Source organism: Tenebrio molitor, chromosome X, assembly GCF_963966145.1.
Source record: "Tenebrio molitor chromosome X, icTenMoli1.1, whole genome shotgun sequence".
Classification (NCBI taxonomy): Eukaryota; Metazoa; Arthropoda; class Insecta; order Coleoptera; family Tenebrionidae; genus Tenebrio; species Tenebrio molitor.
In genome coordinates, this window is record NC_091055.1 from 10,825,591 (window position 1) to 10,847,999 (window position 22,409).

The following is a 22,409-nucleotide window of genomic DNA, read 5'->3' on the forward strand; positions in this document are numbered from 1 at the left end:
GGAGTTTGTATTCGCCGTCAAAAAACTCTTCATTAGCACTCGGAAAATGATCGCTGTCACTGGCAGAGCCGCGCTCTCCCGGTCAATCATTTCGTCATTAGCGCCAGAATGCTAGACAAAACACACAGTTTGACTAGCACGACCTGAAATTCTTTGCGATTAATATCATCGATGATTAATCGAACCCGACTGGACCTGAACCTGAATTATTACACCTATGCAGGACGTTGCGCCGATCTCCTCTCGACCTCCGCTCGTTTTCGTTTCTTCCGTACAAAATAAAACTCAACAAGAATAATAACCGAAGCAAACTTTTACATGATGTCCCTCTAATAGCGCACAAGCTTTCTTCCCAGCTTTTGAAAAAGTCGACGAAAGAAATCTAATAATTACTCTTTACCCGAATTAACCGGGACCGGTTAGTGTTAATTAAATTTTTAAATTTTCGAGACGTGATAATGAAAAACATTAAAAATATCCTCGTATTTATTTGGAATAAACGTCCGTAAGACAAGTTAAGCGATAACACAGCCGGTGCCTGCGTATTACTAACTTTTTTGCAAGCTCTCTTATTCTTAACGTTAAACCACCGCATGTTTCCTGTAATAGCTTACTTCCCGCCGTTACTAAGCACACACGCAGATGTCTCCAACCTTACTTGGATGGCCAACGAAAATCGTATGAACCAACTGGCGTTCATTGTTTTATCAATTTTTATACCATTATATTTCAACCAGATTCGGCGTTAAATGAACTTATGTTTTTTTACCAAAAAACGCTGTGATCTTCCAACACCACGCGGTTTCGTTAATGCTACTCGATATCGTTGTGTTGGAACCAGGTGTCCACATTTAGGGCCTCGCGCAGAATTTCCAACGCTTTTTTTGACAGTTTCCAGTAAATTGATACCGCTAAATATCAACCCTCGATCGATCAAATCATGATTTACGCTCAACTACTACCATTTTATTCAATCGATTCGCTTCGCAACCAAAACTAAACAACCCAGTTTTCAAAATTATTCACTCGTCCAAAATAAATCAATGAAAAATTGTCAACGCATCACGTTTCATTTTTAATTGACTATTTATTAATATTACAATTTTTACCCCTCAGTCTCGCTTTTATTAAATAAATACGATCACTCAACCTGCTTCATTTGCCCGGCGCATCCACCATTATGACAGCGCTCCAAGCTTCCTTAGAAGTCGTAACTGTGAATTCTTCGCTAACAATTGAGACCAAAATCTATTAAACATTCTTACTCACGTTTTATTATATTATAACTTATTTACCAATCCCGACCACTTACTTAGATGCATCGGATTGTTTCGGCTGACTCCCTGAAACAACAAAAAAAAAACATGTGATTTAAAAATTCTTTAAAACTTGTTGCTGTTAGGAAATAAAGTTTTGAAATCTTTCCTACCGGTGCATTCGATTCTTTGCACATAACTCAAAAAGTCTAAGTTCTCGCACTAGCACAAATAAATATTTGTTTCCGTTTTCGATAAAGAATTCACCGTTGAGAAGTTCTCGGTGAGCGGGAAACCAACTGAATAAAGAATTGTCTAAAATCATTTTAAATGCGGTTATAAATCTTGCAATCTCGTGATCAGATTGTTGTATTAACTGCAGCTCAAAGGGAAATCCACTTCGTTAAATTTAATGTCTTCCAACAAATAAAACAAATTTTTATCAATTATCCCCTGTTAAAACACACATAAAACCTGATTAATTATTAACACAATCTAAATCTTTGAACAGGGTATTCACAGAGTAAAACCTTTGAAAGTTGGCGAAAAAGGTAAAGTTACACGAGTTTTTCAGGTATTTACACCTTTCCCTGAAAAACACCTGCACTTAGGTTCGTAATGTTAATGTGTAATGATTAAATTTATAATTTTTAAAATGTCTCTGTTCCAAGTCCACAGAAACAACCGAGAAATAAAAAGATTTTCGGAAATAGAAAGCCGAAATGTGCCACCCAATAGTAAATGCGTAGCCAGACTGACCTACGACAGCCTCAAAATCGGTATTTCCCCGTTGTCCTTGGAGTGCGGGAAAAACTATTTCCCGCACGCGGTGCTTTTTATTTTGCAGCAGAAACTAGTGGACATTGTATTGTAAAGTTGGTATTTAATGATGTAGACAGACAGAAATGTTAATTCATTTTAAACAAAATTGACGTTTCGTCACATTTGCAATTGTAACATTAATTCTCATCAACACAATAAATAAGTAATTTTATTATAAAACAAATAAGAATACAATTCAGAAAGGTAAGAGTAATAACAAGGCCCTGATAATAATTATTGTTGTTTTTCAAGTGAAGAGGAAGAATTTGTTCAATATGTTGTGTGGTCATAGAAGACACCACCGACGCTTTAAATTTTAATAATCTAGTAATCAGGGCGGAAGGTGCTACCAACCCGATAGTAAAAAAGTTACTAATGTCAAATTATTTTCTTTTTCAATTTTATTTTTAAATATTTTTGAGTTATTCGTAACAAAAAATACTGTACCTAATTTTTGCAGGAAGAAATTTCCCGCGTTCGCAGTAATGCGGTCGTCCTCTTGATTTGTAAAAGTATTTAGAGATGTAAATTGCCGCTCAAGAGCTCGCTCAAATAAATGTCTAGCGTCAAAAGGAATTTTTTTCTAAACTCAACAAATGAGAGAGGCGTCGATCGGTGCCAATGCGAAAAAGGCTAAACTCAATTAAAAATTCTTCTAGATGTTTGAAATGTTTTATATTAGTCTCATTTTCACATAAATGTGAAAAGCAAACAACATTTATTTTATCATTCTCTTCTTCCTACGTGCGATGTTGATTTCTAATACAAAAATAAGTCTTGCGCTAAGACAGATCCCTGCAGTATGAGCGGCGAGAGCTGATTTCTTCTATAAAAATTAATGTCTTAATATTAAAACCTAAATTGCAGCTGCTCGATATCAAATAAATTTAAAAGTTGTACTGTACAGGGTATTTGGGGTATAAGATAACAAACTTCTCCTGTGTAAAGAACTGGACAAAATAAAACTTTTATTCTAGTAAAATATTTTTATATGTGTTATAATTTTCTAGTAATCATTTTTTCAATTTGAAGAATTATTGTTTGAGATTCAGCGGATGTCAAAATTATGAAGGTGGCACCTAACGCATTTTCCTTTAGAAATCTTTATTAGCTTGGTATTAATAATTATGTACGTGTTTATAGATACGAACAGTGGCTCTCAAACAGAATTTAGCTCAGCAAAATGAAAAAATGCAAATTGAAAAAAATGTCAATAAGAAAAGTTGTTCATTTAACCTAGCTCTACATCTCAGGAAAGTTTGTTACCTTAAACATCAAACACCCTGTATATTAATTATACAATTAAAAAAAATTATTGACACATTTTTTATCAGGTCAATCACCAAATTTGTTTTATATAAATATCGTAAGTAATAACAATGCTAATTGAATTTCATTCTGAATAACTAAGAAAAGAAAGCAAAATGTATCTTACCTTCTTCTTATCTGTTAGTGAAAAAGTATCAACCGAAAATCTATGGATAAATATTAAAAAATTATCCCGGCGCATCCACCATCTTTGTTGTGTTTATTATAATATAATCTCTGCTAATAATTAAATTACTGTTATTATTACGACCATGCTGTTCTTATACTTTTAAAAGGATATTTTGATAACAATCTTTATACATTCTCAGAAAGCATAAACGATCACGACGTAAGATATAAAATTTCACTTTTATCGTTAAAAACATTAAGAAGTTCCCAAGAGCTGAATAGGTTAACAAATATTTGAAAACATCATTATAATAAAATAAAATCACGTATTTGGGCAGAATTTAAAAAATATTTTTGTAAGGTATTCTATACTGTTAATTATTTTCTACGAGATTGTAAGACTAAATAAAAAAATGAATACAATCAAAACTGTCAAATTATTAAATTCATTTGTTGTATTATTTCTTCGGTAAACAAAAAATAGTTGGCAAAATTTGTGTTACTCACGATCGCATGGTAAATATTGCTGTAATTTACCACATTGTGTTATTTTTTATTTTGTAATTTATCACCACAATCTTTTGTAGGTTTCTAAAAAAATTACTTTTCTCTTGCCCACCAGTAGAAAGAACGATTAAAGATGCCAATAAGTGCATTTAACATACACCACTCCACTTCCACTATTTATCAGACTAGTTTATATTAGACTCGAAAAATTCCAAACGATCAGAAATAAAAATGTTCAGCGTTTCGCTTGCAGCAAGCAAGTGTCGTCGAGAGTCAACACTAAGCAAGAGTTCTTCGAGACATCAGAGGTGAACGATTATTATTTTTGTTGGTAGTGTAAAAGGTAGAACGATAAGTTTGTTAGATTTCGTTGATTTGTGACGGTTTCGTGATCGGGTCCCAGCGTGCATCTGTCCGCGGTGTTATGATTGCATCTAACGTGCAATGCATCATTGAAACAGCGTCCGCCTCGTCCTGATTAATCCTGATCGGGAGCGACTTCTTCCGGGGTGTTGTGGGTGATGGATCTGCGTCTGTTGGAGCGCGATTCATCGACAGTTAAATAAAATTAGCGTCCGAACGCAGGGAAATAGCGATGCGCGCATGTGTTTGTAGCCGAGAAGACATGCAAGGGAAATTAATGTCGGGGCGAGTGTTAAGGGTGAGTCTCGTCTGGCGAACCGCGACCGGCCGACAGCACAGAACCGCGCATACAAGAAATCAATTTAACGACTGAAGAGTAGCGATGCCGTAAGCCGTATAAAGGAATACGTTATTGGCGATAAGATGGACGAGCGTGTTGATTGCACGCCCCGACGCCCGGCCACATTCCGCTATGCGCACGAAGCACATCCTGTAGGGAAACGTTTTAATAACACGTTTAAAAATAAAAGAGCGCCCCGCTATCAGGCGGGAATTAAAGGATATTTGTCATTCATGATGTTTCATCGAAGCACCGTGCGCCGCCGACGCCGCCCGTGCCTACTCTCTCTCATCAAACTTTCAATGATTGTGTATTGCGAAAGTAAGTGTGAACACTTACGATCGACTTGCAGCACTACAGATAAAGCTTTTATAAAGTGAGCGATCGTATGCGGCGCTCGCGCCGCCACCGCCACCCCTAAACTAATGGCTTTTAATAAAAGCCCGACTATAAAAATGTTGATTTATTATTAGTTCGGACGATTACGCCTCGCAAATTTCGTCGAAATTTCGAAATTTGATTAAAATGTATAATTAAAACATTTTTCACGATTAGCCGCCTCAAGTGGTCACGGCCGAAGTCGCCGTTTTAATAGATAAGTGCCGTCGAAGAGTCGTCCTTAAACCTAACAAATCGTCCTTTATCACGCCAACAAACGTATAATTGTTTCGATCGCACTCTTTCACGCCTGATACATACAAATTCGCTCGGATACAAACAAAACTCCACTCGTCGAAGGAGCGGCGTGAAGCACGTGCGGTTTTGAATGCATCGTACCTAGGAATGCCGCCGTCGAAAGTTTGCCGGAGTTGACGTGGAGTTGCGCTCGAACCCGTCGCCGGCGAACGTCCGCTGCTCGCAGCACAAACACTGGTCATGTACTGAAAGGGCACCGCGTGCCTTTGCTCGAAGGCCCGCGACCGCCACCGAGCCGGGCATCGAGCCTGTGGGAGCGGCGTTTCACCACGCCCCCAAACACTGAAACAAATGCGACGAGGAGTGAAGTAACTGTTGCTCTTGCAGAGCGGCTGGAGGGATGCTCCCTTACGGAAATCTGCACAGGAATGCAATTTCATCAAAGCACACAACAGGGTTGTGTTTTGAGTCCAGATCACAGGGCTCGGCCACATGGAAAACAAAGTTATAAGTCGCGGTTACTGTTTCATTACACCAGTTGAGACCGGCACGGTTCGAGATGACCTACAACGAACTGTTCGATTGCGAACGGATCCTGGAATTTGTTACCAACATGCCGAATACGGATTTCAGTGATGTGAGATGATCAACCGACCGATTCCTCCACGGGAATCGCTGCCAGGTCCACTCCGACGTACCTACTTACAACTCTATGCGAGGATTCGCTAATATCCATCCTACAAACTTATGTTCTTTTGTCGAAATAGGAAAACGACTAAACGGCTGGCCCCAAAGGTAACAAAAACAACCGAAATTTTCTGAAATCTTCATCACTCGAGTGCTCAAATTACAAATTTTGACATCCAAGAAGAGATACTCAAATGAACTCAATTTAAAATACCTCAGGAATTTTAGACGTTGGAATTGTAATTGTGGATTTAATTATTATTATCTGATAATGGAAAAAATGTATAAAATAATCAAGAGCAACAATTTACATTCGTAAGAATGGGTAATTTACCAGCTCTACTACCAAACGCGACGCCACTGGTAAGCAGATTTTTCGCGGAAATGTCAAAGAGACGTCAACGATTGATGTTGTTGACCTAGAAACAACTATCTGATTTCGGCAAAGTTTACAGATGTTTACTGTAATTGTAAGCAACAATTATCCCAGAATAAGTGGTAAAATGGATTTTACCATTGAAGATAAGGTATTAATTATTAATAATTGATTAATTTTTAATAGATTTTTCAAGAGGTAGGAAACCAATAAAACAACTGTGCAAGTATACATACAGGGATGTCCCAAAATTGGCGTACAAACTACTTACTAGCTTATCGAGGATGTTTAAATGTGTATACATGAAAAAAATATAGGAAAAAGTGTTTCCGCCAAAAAAAATAATTATTTTTATTATTATTATTATTAACGGTAATACAGTGTAAACAAAGATATATTTGTACATCATTACCTTGGAATGTTACCGTAGTGGATTTAAAATAATTTTTTCGATTTCCAAAGCTTCTAAATTCTCTATTATGCAGGACTGGATACTGGTAGTGAGTGATCTTGTATTTTGTGATAATATGTACGATTAGACGTAGCTGTCGTGACAATTTCATACATATATTTCAAAATAATTGACCTGTTAAGTCCCACTTTCAAAGACCGCCAAATCAACAAATAAGTCAAACAGAATGTTTTTAACATTTTACTGACGTTTACGGTAATCTCTTCCACATCGTAGTGCACCGTTAGTACGCCATTTTTGGGACACCTGTATATACATATACATGCGTATGAGTCAATCTACGACGGCCTTTTCGATAAAACAAAAGATGAGGTACTTAGCACTCTTGATTTGTGTTCTTTTTGATAATAGGGTACTAGTCTACTTGAAAGGGTATTTAAGGAATTAATCACCAAAAAAAAAAAAAAATGAATGTTGTCAACTTAACATTTAACAACTTGTTATCATTGTTAACATGATTATTACTTTGTTTGAAAATTTAAATTAAAAGAAAGCGCGGCGCATCCACCATTTTTGTAGTACGTTACCTAAATCTTCAAATTCGTTTTATAACAAATTACATATGTATATTTCAGATAAAGCTAGGTCTTGAAAAAATTCCAAATTTGAGAAAGTCAAAAAATGCATAGATGTACATATGTTCTAATTCAGATCAATTCTGGTTGAAAATCGTACATCTAGACAGACTACGTAATACATAATACTGACATACTGGGATGAAATGTTCGTTGACTTCACTATTGAAAAAATTAATTTAGAAAATAAAAATTCAACTGATTTTCGTTTTAAATTTCAGCATTTCAGCAATCAGATAAAAATGTATAACACTAAATGTTTTCTCTAAATAATGTGTAAATGTTTTAACAAAAAATAGTAAACATTAGTGTTTTAAAAAAATATGAAACATTTATACCATCGCCTTCATTATTTTGTGATATTTATTACTATTAACACCGTCTCTTTTACAGACCGTTAAAAAAATTAATTCTACAAGAAATGTCATTTAACTCCTGAGTAGATCTTTAAAAAGTTTCAAATGTCAGAAAGGGTAAAAAGGTCAGAATGTATATTTTCATTTAAAATAATTATACAGGGTCTCCCAGCCAAGACTTTCGAGCCTAATATCTCGGTTATTTTCCAACGGATTTTTGTGAAATTTAAAATGCAGATATTTTAGACGGTGAAGAGTAAAATCCCATTAATGCAATAACCCAAGTCTTAAAAACGTAATTTTTACATGCCTTTTTAAAACGTTGAATCACTTAAGATTTATATCAAAAAATTGATCGTCAATTAAAAATGCTGTAAGGAGAAACTCGTCCTTGAAAGTCGTCTGGTTTGCAAGAAAAAAGAAAAAAACTGTGTTAAACGTGGCTGCAGATGCAAAAACGTAGACGCGTATGAAACAAACGCGCACTATCGCCGAATTTTGGTCACCCCTTTTCGCCCAAATGCAGGTGATATATTTGACATTTATCTTTCTAACCTTACAAACGCTTACAAAGTTAGAGACAACATTTGGACGTAATTTATTATACTGGATGCTTTAATTCTTCCATAAAGGACTAAAAGACGATCGGGATATTTTAGCAAGATAATTTAGTTCACGTACGCTTCCTGTCTCTTCAAATAAAGTGACGACTCTCTGAACCTTAAATTTTGTAAAGCCTACATTTGGATAGTGTTCCACGAGAAAATGAACTGTGTCATTGAAGTTCTTACGACACTCTCCGCAGGCAAACATTATTTCCTTTTTCAACAATATTGAAATTTCTGCCATTGTAGTCTATTTTTAGAGTATTTTCAAAAAATTTACACAATTTGACTTTTCTAATAAGGCGCACTTTTGACAGATTTTAAGGGACGTACAAAATGTTGCTTGGCAATTAATCATCAAAAGCAAAAGGTAACTGCTCAAATACCTTCAAAATTTAGATGAAATTTTTAACGACAAAATCTAATCTTTTCGTTGAATTAAACCAGCGATTTAGTTAATTTTTTCTGTAGAGATCTATAATAATAATTTTATTACTAATTGAACCTTCATCGTCTAAAATATCTGTATTTTAAATTTCATAAAAATCCGTTGACAAATAACCGAGATATTAGGCTCGAAATTCTTGGCTGGGACATTCTGTATGTGATAATCGTATCTGGAGAAAATAGAAAAGGATATTGTCATCAAAAAGCAAAGAAATTTCATTGAAAAATATACATAAAAATCGACAAAGGTTAAAAGAGAAGAGAAAATTTATTTTTGGAAATTTTTAAATAAGTCCCGGCGCATCCACCATTGTTGTCTTTTTTGTAGTACATGTTTATGTAATTTAGACAGATTGTAGTGAGTATTATAGAACTATGAGAGACAAGGTTATTAAATTAGGTCCAATAGATTTATTGAAATCATATTAACTGTTCACATTCACCACTTTTGTTAAATTTATAATTATGTATAATTATGTAATGTGTGGTTGAAAAACATTAATAATGATACATTGTAATCAATTTCATTTTATCAAAATCACTTTTATTATGAATTATGAAAGCATCACTCGATCTGTGGAATTAAGCAATGTCGGGTGTGGTCATTATTTCGATGGGTGGCCGCCGAGGAAGCTTCCGTTGAAACTTCAATACTTCATAACTTCATTATTTCATTTTAGTATTGTCTGGAATTCATAATGTATGAACAAACTCCAATGTGGATGTCGTACAAAAAGTGGGCGTATAGCAAAAAATAAAACGACAAAATAAAAAATTATTCGTTCAAAGGAATTATCCTTTGAAAGCATTATTTTTTAATTTACCATTTTATTTTTAAGGATAAATTCTTTGAAAGCATTATTTTTTTTATATAATCACGTTATTTTTTGCTATATGCCCACTTTTTGTGTGATATCAAGTAATGATAATTCATTATTGATTACTGATATTGATACTTGATTACTTGATTACTTGATATCGGGTGTTCATTTAAATTTATGCTCAAGTTGAAGTTGAAGAGTCGATTGCGAACGCACCGTGGATCAGCTGTTCAAATCTAACCTCACTTTTTTCCTTGTTTCTGTTTTTGCTCTTCACAATCGAGTCTTCAACGCCGACTTTGAGGATAAATGAACACCCGATGTAATAAATATCCGTTATGATAAATAAAATGTGGCTTTGATGTTGTGCCCCGTTTTTATTATACCAAATAAATCCAGCTGATTTATTGAATTTTGATAATTAAATAACATAACAAATGAAGAGTCTTTATTTAAAAATATTTAATGCGTGTAATTATTTGAATTTCATTGATCATCTAAAAAAAATAACTTGTTTAATTTAAAATAAAATATAAAATGAATATCTGGGCGCGTCCGCCATTTGCATATTTATAATTCAAATAATTTTTATAGAATTTCCTTACGACAACTCTGATAGTTCCTTTTTGATAAACATCTACGGAATTACAATTCCATGTTTTTAAAGTGATTTCTGTTAATTGCAAATATGTTCGGAGCATTTTATTCATCTGTTTTTTGCTAACAAGATTATATTTTCACATACATGTCAAACTATAAACATTGACACACTTATAATTCAACAGAGTGAAAATTAGATAGATCGGTGTACGTAGTTGTATCGTTGGCGGACCAGCTAACAAACTAAAAATAAAATTGTTCGATAATGATTTATAAAATGTTTAATTTTTATTGATGAGCAGTTTTGAGCACACACTTTTCTCTAATTAACTTGTTGGGCTGAAATTAGTGCAGTCGTTGATTGTTCAAATACACATAGGACAGTTTTAATAAATTAAAAAAAAATAAATCCACAACAAAGCGGAAAAATAAAGTCCTGTTCTCGACAAAGCAGAATATGAATGTAATATTTTGCCTCCACTCGTCGAAAATCCAGATATTTCTGTTAGACAATTGTAACAGCAATATATTTGAAAGTCCGGCGTTCGTAAAATTTCACTATTTCAAATAACCATTATTATTAGCCAAAGGAGATTTTCCAAAGCTACCGAGATTCTCCGGTTAACAGTAAAATGTCTAGGGGTTCAAAATAAAGTTCATGAAAGGAGAGCGTTTGGATAATAAATGTTTATCAAAAAAATCGTTATCGAGTCGTCACATTTACAGCAATCAAAAAACAATTCGTACAAATGAGAATTTGTGCGCGTTCGCAAATAATTAATTCTACCCCGCACGCGAAAATCTAAAAATAAGCAGTCACCACAAAAAAAAATTAATTCATATAAAAATGACGTTAATAAGAGCGAACAGTTTGATAAAACGTTTCCATCATTCGTCGTTTTACTTTTATTCCGCGAACATGAGCGCCGCTATAATCAAGAGTTGAGGGCGTTTACATTATTAGAGACGTTATTTAACGTCTTCGGTTGTTGGAAGGACACATCGGAGCGTGCGGTGGACGCTCGCGTCCCACAATCTATGGGTCCTTTCTGTTTTGTTTTTGCGGACACATGTGACCATGTTATTGAGTCTGGTCGCAAATTGTTTAACGGGTGGCGGTCGGAACGCGGAGGCGGCTGCGAACGGGGCAGGGCAGGCAACAATGCGGTCGCCGGAGATGCTTAATATACTAAGGCTGGAGTAATGAACGTAAGATGAAACAGAAACAACGATAAACGTCCTTAACACCTCGTGATGAATAGCTTAAAAGTAATATAGTGTGCGAGTGTTGAGTGTTCGTCGTCGGTTGCAGGTCGAGTTATTAAACAGTGGCAGTATTGAGTGACGAACCCGAAAAGGGAGGTCTCCTCAAATAACAATCAAAGACGATTGCCGAGTGCCGGGTCACCGGGCCACCACTTCGCCACCATAACTCAGCGGCCCTCTATCGCACTCCGCCAGACCACATTTAATCCCTTACTATTCTCTACCCCCCGCACACACTGTTATAAATAAATTTGTTACCGAGTCCTTTATGGAGGCGTAATCATATAAAGAAGAAATACGGTATATTTTATGATCACGGAAACCAGGGAAGGCATAAATGTTGTATAGCAACTATTACAGGACTCAAGATTGGCATCCTGCGTGAAAGTACGTCGAGAAGTACAGCGACGGCGACGCCGGTAGACGCACGATGCACCAAACGTGCATATAAATTACAGACGATTTTTTCCACCCATAAAAATAACAATTTTCTTGCCATAAACCAATTTTATTCCCCATTCCATGTATACCCATAAAAACCGTTTTGAAGAGAGCAGTAATCGTACGGTTAACCGGCGACCGACAAATACGCGAATTTGATGACTTGGTGCATCGCGTCCTTCGTCGCTACGACCCTGAGAACCTACCAGTGGCGGGCCTGTTACCCCCTTACATGTCTACACGTCGGAACTTACACCAAAACCCTCACATCAAACCGACAAATGTCCCTAATAAATAAATATAATCGCTTAAATGATGATCTTCGTTCGTAAAAAGTTTATCTATCAAAGCACTTACTCAGATTTAGTGTTGTCAGATGGTTACTTCAAGTTATTGTAGATTCATCTATTTATCACCGAAAATGTCTAAAATTTAAAATTTAGGACCGAGGTTTCAAAAACGAAGAACAAAATTATTTTTTTATTTATGTAAAAAGTGACACATTATAAGTTACATAATCGTAGAATTCTAGTTCTGTAACTGGTGCTAATTTACTGCCTGTGGTAAAAGGTGTATTCCAAGGTTTCGTTTGTAGTTCAGGATCTAAATCAATATCCAAAAGTCATTTAATAAGGAGTATGGATCGTTCTATTTTTATCATCACGCTACCAAGAGAAGTGTAATTAATTTCTCTCGTAAGAATTAGAAATCTTTGCAGTTTGACATATAAATTAGAAATTTGTAAAAACATGAATAGTGGAATAAAAATTCAGAAATATGATGCAGCTAGCGAAGATGTGGAAATAAAATCAGTTAATGTAGCGCCGCAATCAATTGAAATTAAAAGCAAAAGTTGACTCAAATGTTGGAAAAGATGCAAAGCAGAAAAAGTTATTTTTGTCGGTTTAGAATAAATCAGAAATATTGAAAAACGTGGAAAATAGAATAAAAATGGGACATATTATTACGAGTGGTAAGAAGTTGTAGAAGTATACATCCGATCTGTTAGAAATTCAGAAGAAATTTCTTCTCAATTTAAAATAAATTATAAATTTTGAAAATCACTTAAGGTAGAAAAACAAGATTTACCCGGTGTTGAAACGAAAATTTTATTAACTTATTGTACTAGTGTTTGTTTTCTAAAAACAGAAATAAGGCAGAGAGTCTCTTTAAGCCCCATTCTGTTCAACATAATGGATGAAATAATAAAGAACCTAAAATTAAAAACAAAAAAAAGATATAATATATGTAGAACGGCTGGAATAGAATTAGATATTTTCTGTTATGCAATAGCAATGAATCCGATAACATATAAGCTAACGATTGACAACAAAATAATAGAGCGAGTAGCAGAAATGAAATATCTAGGGATAAAGATCTCTAGTGACGGAAAGTGGAGGAGGAAGTAAAACATGAAATAAACAAAGCTAGCAGAGTAGCACCATGTTTAAATAGAAGTATATGGAAGAACAAACATTTATCAGTAGATACCAAGAGCAGATCTTACAATAGCATAGTCAGACCAATGAGGACACACAATTGAAACAAAGCCGGAGAGAACAATGACCTAAAGTATATTAGAAACAGTAGAAATGAAAATATTAAGGAAAGCAACAAATAAGATCCTCCCGAAAGATAGAGCAACAAGTGAAGATGTTAGAAAAACATGTAAGGTAGATTATATAAATGAGTGGGTAAGAGAAAGAAAAAAAAATGACAGACAACAGAGTGGTAAAAGTCGCAAGAGACAAGTCACGTAACAGAAGAAGATTAACAGGAAGGCCAAGAAAGAGGTTAAGAATCGAATAAGGAATAGGCAACTTGCCTATAGATGGAACAGCAAGAAGAACAAGAATAAAAGAAGAAGTAGAGTTATAGAAATTAATTGAAAAAATTCTAGAAAACACTGCATTTTTATGGATTTTTTGAACATCTGTTCAACGTGTACGTAAAATGGTACTTCACTTGAACGTATACGTCAAACATCAACACCAACCAGCGGTGAAAAATAGTGAAAACAATCCTTTGCAATTTTTATCAGAACTACGAAGATTAGAGTGGACCCAATTAATCATAATCAAATAATATTGTAACGAGCGAAGAACAATGGGGACATATCCAGGAGAATTCCGAAGCAGCACCTTCTCGTCACCGAGCAACGCGCAGAGGCCTACCTGGAATGTTCGAGATACGGTGGGCATCATGATAAAATGGAGACAATGCCCGTCACAATCAGTCAATTAATTGTAGTGAGTCATAACGAATTATTAACGAACGAAGATGGTGATTAACAAGTATTAGTGCAAGAGTATGAAATTCAGGTTAATTTTGTGTGGTGTAAAGTTAATGTTCAGTTAGTGTAAATTGTTAAACAACAATAAATTAGTTAGTATTGTTTTCTACAAGTTTCTTTGAACTGTCAAACCCAGTCAAAGTAAACGTTACAATATGATGGTCAAAATGTAATTTTAGAACTTTCACTGTTGGAGAACTGAAATAGCTAATACTGCAACCAACAGTACTAGGATCATATTAAAAATGATATTTGCTCCCACAAGTGTAAAGAGTATTTAACTGAAAACCAAATGATCAAAACAATTTCGTCAGAAGCCACCAGGCTAGGTTAAAAGAATTCGGCTCAAAAAACCACACTGCTTGGTTCCAGTCTTGTACAATTTCGAAAATTTGCAAATGATGTGAACAACGAACTCATACAAAAAGAATAATTACTGCAGCAACAGGAGGTACTAAAAAAACAAGTTGTACTGCCATAAGTTACAAGTGTTTTTATATTGACACGATTGATTCTCTCCAGTGGCGTACATGATTTCTGAATAATTTTGAATTTTAATTTAATTCAGATGTTTTGAGTAAGAAATCAGAGAAAAGAATTTATTGAACGAATTCTATCCCTACTTCAGGATTCTATAGTTATTTTCAGATCACCTACGATTCACACAACTACAACATTTAATGGGATCTATAATTTTGAAAAAAATGCAATGTCATTATTGCACAATACTCCTTTTTTTCTATCTCTCTCTTCAGTTCTCCCTCTTCTCCTCCCGCTCTCTCTCTCTCCCTTTCCTTCTTCTCTATTTCTCCCTTAATTACAGATGATAACATCAAAACATTGATATAAAAATGGAGGTTATAGGTTGTAGAATATAATTTTGAAGAAACCGTTTTTCGTCGTATGTATTTGAAAAAAATTTGGAAAACGACAGTATCTACTCCAGTCAAATCACGTCCGATCTGAATCTGTATCAGTGGACAATAACGTCGAATGCCTGGGACGTTATAAATCTAACAATCCGGACCCTCGTAACGGCGCTCTTAAAACCTCCCCCTCGAACATTCGTCCGGCTCGAAAATTTTCGTATTTTGTTTGATTTTTGGTGGGAGCAGCGGACCATCCGCCACTGTTCGGGACCTTCCATCGAATTTCCAAGGGAGCTACATTCACATATCGGCACGACTGCACGTCCCGACGGCCCGTCTCGTCTCTTTGCCGCAGCACGGGTGTGTAACGCGCCACTGTATACACACAGTAATGGAAATCGTGACTTACCACAGACGCTGACACCGTTTGTCGCAATACATAATTAAGCTATCATTCTATTACTGATGAGATAAGGTGACAGACCAACTGTGAACCAGGAATTAACCCACGGCTGATTATACACCAACCCTACCGCACGACTCGACACCCTACCCCGCCGATTAAACCCCCAAAGCCAACAACAAAAACGCCGCCAGCTCCCCGTCATCACCAAATGCAAAAACTAAACGGCGGGAAACTCTTACCGCCCGACTCTATTAAGATACGCCAAAAAGAAAACTCCTGAGATAACATACCGAAGGATTCGAGAAGAATCTCACAGTTATGAAATGGACTCGCTGTACTCCTGGTAACTATTCAGTGCGAATTGTTTTTTTTTTTTTTGTTCATCAGTCAAGTTTTAAATACCGAGAGAGATTTAATAATTCGATTCCAAATAGAAAATGTGCATTATAGAGTTTGCACTGGCAAACACCAAACCAAATAAACTAGACACTATGACAAATAATTGAAAAAATAACAAGCTAATGGTATAACAAAGGATTTGAAAGAGCACTGATCAAAAAAAGTGACAGATATACTCAGCATCATTTTTCAATGAAGTCTCTATATTTTTCCAATTCTACTGTGTAATAAACATACACAAAGAACTAAAATTATATTTTTTTACAATTATTTACTTTGGCAAAATATTACAAATATAGAAGCTCTCATTGTTCTACTTTTTTTATTTTATTTTTTTATGACCGGACAGCCAAACTAGTGTAGTTAATTCTATTTAAATAAAATATGTCACAATTTAATCTGTGTGTATTCATCACACAATACCACATCATGTGACGAATAAAATTTAATTCGAAATTAAAATTACTTTTTCATAAACGACATCATTCAACTTCTGGCACTAGTGTTATCGATTTTTCAGATAAAATAATTTTTAGATGACAAAATAACACTGCACTAATTAAGAATCCAGAAAGAAAGGTAAACAAAATTGACAAAAATGACAGTCGAGAAGGCCGAATTTCATCCAGTTGCTGGCACTGCAATTTTGTCATATAATAAATTATTTGCGGCTCAATATTTGTGAATAGAAATCAAAGCAAGTGTCAACAGAATATTCGAGGAATGCTTCGTGAGTCGAAACTGCACCTTTGCAAATTTCAGTAAGTTATGAACGAATTAAGAAAATTTTGTGTTATTGTGAGAGTAAATCATAATTATTCATCAGAGTGCAACAACGTTAAGTTTTCCCAAGCAAATTGAAAGTCGTCATGTTTTTAATTCAAGAATAAAAGGACTAAATTCTTTAAACATAAAGGAAATTTTTCTTGTCGAGGATCAATCGTTGCAAATTTTTAATACATTTTATTATTTATACAGGGTGTCTCAGCTAAGACTTTCGAGCCTAATAACTCAGTTATTTTCCAGCGGATTTTTGTGACATTTAAAAAGCAGATATTTTAGACGGTGAAGAATAAAATCCCATTAATGCAATCACCCAAGTCTTAAAAACGTAATTTTTACATGCCTTTTTAAAATGTTGAATCAATTAAGATTTACATAAAAAATTGATCGTCAATAAAAAATGCTGTAGGGAAAAACTCTTCCTTGAAAGACGTCTGGTTTGCAAGAAAAAATCAAAAAACTGTGTTAAACGTGGCTGCAAATGCAAAAACGTAGACGCGTATGAAACAAACGCGCAATTTTGCAGAATTTTGGTCATCCCTTTTCGCAGAAGTGCAGGTGACATATTTGACGTTTATCTTGCTAACCTTACAAACACTTACAAAGTTAAAGACAACATTTGGACGTAATTTATTATACCGGATGCTTTAATTCTTCCATAAAAGACTAAAACACGATCGAGATATTTTAGCAAGGTAATTTAGTTCACGTACGCTTCCTGTGTCTTCAAATAAATTGACGACTCTCTTAACCTTACATTTTGTAAAGCCTACATTTGGATAGTGTTCCACGAGAAAACGAACTGTGTCGTTGAAGTTCTTACGACACTCTCCATAGGCAAAAATTGTTTCCTTTTTTAACAATATTGAAATTTCTGCCGCTGTAGTTAATTTTTACAATATTTTCAATAAATTTTCACAATTTGACGTTTCTAATAAAGCGCGCCCAATTTTGACAGATTTTAAAGGGTGTACAAAATGTTGCTTAGCAATTAATCATCAATTCTTTCAAAAGGTAACTGCTCAGATACCTTCAAATTTTACATTAAATTTTTAACGACAAAATCTAATCTTTTGGTTGAATCAGACAAGTGATTTACTTCATAGTTTGCGTAGACCCCCCTTTTTTAATGTTTAACAATCTAATAATAATCGCACATAATTTTCGATAAAGGAAACATGTGTTAAAATTACATTTTTTAACTTGAGGTAATTTCATTATTACTAATTGAACCTTCACGGTCTAAAATATCTGAATTTTAAATTTCATAAAAATCCGTTGGCAAATAACCGAGATATTAGGCTCGAAAGTTTTAGCTGAAACACCCTGTATAAAGTTAACTTAAAATCGTCTAAATCTGACTTAAACTAGTTCTACACTAAATCTACACATTTGACCAACACCACATACCACGTGAACCAACTTGACCGGTTACCTATTTTAAAACGAAGATGAAGAATTAAATAATATTTTGTATTTTTCTCTACTACGTTAAGTACATTGACAAAATATTTTAACAGAAGGAAAAGAAGGCTTTGAAATTTTGGACGTATGTCGACAGGTGTCCGGAATGCATGGAAGTATTTGTGGTTGCATATACCTGTTTCATTTTAAATTTGGAAATTTTTGCCGATACTCGGCCAAACAGGCAACAGCGCTTTGGTGAAAACACCATTGTGAAAGTAAGATGAAAAGATGAATCTTTTATGTTCTGAAGTAAAAACCATTTTTGCGTTAAAATTTGATTCGTAGTGACAGTTGTTTGACATTTATTAGCTGAGTAAAGATGTCAGCACCTTCAATTTATTTTTGTACTTTTCCACATTCTTCTCATTTCAGTCACACTGAATCTCTCGTTGACCAATAAAACGACGAAGAATTTAAATCAAGTGGCACTCCCTTGTAGGAATGTTTTTGCTTTTTACACATTATTGTTACAACACTGTCACATCACCCAGCCAAACGTGTCGCTTATTTTAAGTCACATTAACTCTCGATTAGGCAACGAGATGATGACGAATTTAATAAGAGGTAAAGTTTTGACAAGAGCCATTTCCAGGAGCAAACCCCGAGATATCTACCCCTTGCACCGAGTCTAATCCCCCAACGTCACAGTGCAGTTAAAATGGCTGAGGTGTAACCGTTCCGTTTAGAAGTTAGTGAGTTTTATCGGCGACTTCCCTATGAATACCTAAGTAATTTTAATTTATACCTGCACTCGAGTGCCCGACGGAGAGGTGTAACGAACGCCACTGTCTGGTCGACGCGGCGAGTGTAGAACGGCGAAAACTGCAAAAATCAATCAGCGATCGAGAATATGAAAAGTGTGTGCTGGAGGATTTTTGTTTGGTTGTAATAATTCTGCGTGGAGGAGTTGCGGTAGTGTGGAAGTCACCCTGGGCGGTGGAGGTCGCTCCGGTGTAAGGCCGGAGCCCCATGAACCGAAACTTGCATTATTCTTTGTTGGTCGGTTTATTACAACGCTAATAAATGCGGCTATTAGTGCTGACATAGCTATAATAAGCAATGTTTCCATGTTATCGATACAGCGACACGACGACCTTTAAATGTCGTGCTGGGACGGTGGCGGATCGTCCTCAGCCCTGCGGCCCTCTGATCCTGCACTCGCCGACAACGTGACACCTTATTCATAGTGTTACGTGGTAGCTGAGCTTCGGACCGGCTTCCTGATCATGATGAAAGCTTCTGGTATTATGTGGCCTGCGTGCTATACTATCAAACAGAATGCTGAAATCCAGCAGTAGCGTATCGTATTCAACCCGTTAAATGCTAGCCAGCGCCCGAACAGGAATACCGACGCTCAGGGAGGTTCCGTTCTGAAACATCATTACTATTCAAGTCACGGGTGCCACCGAACCGGGCACCCTGTCATTCTTGTCTTTCTATATACTATACACCCTTTTTTGCTGAAGGAATGACAAAATTTATAGCTTTTCGTCGTCGTAATTATTTTTTTTTTTCAAACAATTTCAACTCAGCGACTCCCAAGTACGGAAACTATCGAACCGGACGCATCCACGAACTCCACCCTCACGTACGTAACCTAACCTTTATTCCCGATGCCATTACAAACGATCAAAACAATACACGCGAAAAATTAATAAAACTGAATCACTGCAGGTGGCGCTACATGTAGTAGCTCTCGCAGAACCTGATGATTCGTTCTTAAATCACAAGAACTAATATATCCTTTATCCCTAATACTGTGGTATTAAGCTTATCGCAAGTGTTGGATTCAGTATTAGACAAACAGTCCAACGACACTTTTTTAACCTCAATAAATACGCTAACAGTATTTACTGATTTTGCCACCCTGTTCGAGTGAATTTATCGAACTGAGTACTGAGTAGATTTCTTCTTATTGGTTAAATAAACGAGAGTCGATGAATTTTTGGTCCATTAGGAGAATAATAGTCAAATTCGGGGGAGCTGGATTATAATAAAAAATAATCCTGAAAATCAATATTCGTATCTATCCCGACATCCATACATATATCAGAATTCTGAAAAGTTTCCATTCAGTAAAAAGAGGTATAATAATGCGATAACAGTATCCACTTTTAATAAATCATATATCATTGCCCGAGAGACTCTTGTAATATCATTCAACCATATTCTTACGGGTGTAGATAATTTTTAATGGTTATTAAATCAGGATACTTTGTGGTGACGTGATGCAAGTCCTTTATCGTAGAGTCAATTTTTAGGGCGACTCTAATAATTTTAATGCAACGAGACTAAATCACTTAATTAATTCACTGGAGATTCTCAAATGAAAAAAATAAATACAACGCGTTCTGCCTAAAAGCGAGCACGTTTTTTATTCCGGATGCGTTTATTTTAGAGAAAGTAATTAACAGAATGGTTTTTAGTGGTTCAAACCTTCTCCAAATATTAGTTGTACAGTTTACTTGGTATTTAGTTTAGTTGAAAATACTTCTCTGAATGGCGCAAGAACGTTAAACTTGCGGTTAAGGGGATTCCTCGTTGTGTCTTTTTAATTTACGACGATTGCTAATCACCACTGTCGATTTTATTCCTTTCGATTGAAAGGTGTGTCACAACCACGCAAACGTAATTTATCAATTTTGTCTGTCACGTAAATGGTCTTTAAACAAAGCAACAATCGAAAATGTTACGCTTAAACTATTTATTTATAGACAGTTGTATTTTGACGTAAACTGGTATTAATTTAGTTGTCGATTTTCTTCGGCAAGCTGAAACTTACAGCAACGGTACTTTTTTATGTAATGAATAACATCACAGGTGTTTTCAAATTTTTCTTTGATATCGTGTTTCCCTACTTTACAGTTTTCGTGGGAAAGTTCTGAGGTTACTAATGCCGGAATAACAAAATTTATCGCGTTATTTCCACTTTTTCTGTAGAAAAAGTATATTGGTGTCAATTTCTACCTGACCTTGTTTTATTTATCTGCTAAGTTAGGTGCTCACTACCGTAAAAAAAGATGTTACAGTCATTGTTTCTTGCGTAATTATTGTAAATTTAACTGTACACGTTTTTTATGTTCTAATAAAATTCGCTTTTCCTTGACATTACATCTGAAACGTTCTCTTCATTTGCGAAGTCTAATAAAACTGACTCCGCGATTAAAAATGTATCTTTCATACTACATACTTTAAAGATGTCATTACAAACTGTGTTTTCTAAATGTAACAGTATAATTTTAAAATGTACGAGTATGCTTCTTCACTTTATCATTTGCTAAAATATAATGGGAATAAGAATTTCAAATATCAATAAATAAATTATTTACAAATTTATTTTGAATGACCTAACCACCCATTTTTCAAATCGTTATTATAATGTTTATTTCACGGGAATTGAAAATGCAACCCACAATACATTTCCAAAGTTAACGTGGGCATTTCTTTTTTGATTTAAAAAACATAAAGCTGACCTGACCTGTGCAGTTTCGTAAATTTCGACATAAAGGTCATTCGCTTCGTTAAATGAAATTGTGAAAAAACGAAGAGTTTTTGGGAAAATGTTTATTGTCTGCATAAACCCACAACGGTACAAGCATTTTTATTACATTCGCCATAAATCAGGATCATGTCTGTTTTCTCATCGTTCGAATACATTTTAATCATCGTATTTTAACTTTAACTTTGGAAATGTATTGTGAATTGCATTTTCAATTCCGCCGAGCTTATTATCACTCGTGATTCGTGAAATACCTTGTAGACTCATCAAGCACTTAATGAATTGAGTATCTTTGAAATACAATTTGTGCAAATAAAGCGTGAAATTTTTAAAAACAAATATTGAATAGCAACGAAGTTATTTGAAAATACAGGGTGTAATCGAAATACACGGAATAATTTTAACCACGAGCTACTGGCTTCATGTGGAACTCGGAAAAAATATTTTAAAAATTCTATCTCAAAAAATTAATTGATATTTAATTTTTGAGGTACAATTTTTTAAAGTTGCTTTTAGTCTTCTACGTTGTCCCAGAACCTCGTAGGTAGATTTTCAGCACATTTTTAAAATACACCCTTGTATATCATGTTTTATAAAACGTACACCAATGCGGTTTCCTTGTTTTAAAGCATATTTCCTAGAGGTTACGTCGCATTGGCGTATATTTTAGAAAATATGATATACAA

At 35.0% G+C, this 22,409-nt stretch overlaps 1 protein-coding gene across 8 annotated transcripts in view; it reads right to left on the reverse strand.

Annotated features, from left to right (window-relative positions):
* The window catches only part of LOC138140268 (lachesin-like), a 97,433-nt gene that overhangs the window by 73,957 nt on the left and 1,067 nt on the right, over nucleotides 1-22,409 (reverse strand). For 7 of the 8 annotated variants that reach the window (XM_069061168.1, XM_069061166.1, XM_069061164.1 and 4 more), the window contains exon 3: nucleotides 1,313-1,343. The gene's annotated coding sequence lies outside the window, so the exon portion shown is untranslated. Of the gene's footprint in view, nucleotides 1-1,312; nucleotides 1,344-5,502; nucleotides 5,591-22,409 lie in introns of those variants that run through there. The other variant, XM_069061162.1, reaches the window with a different exon arrangement.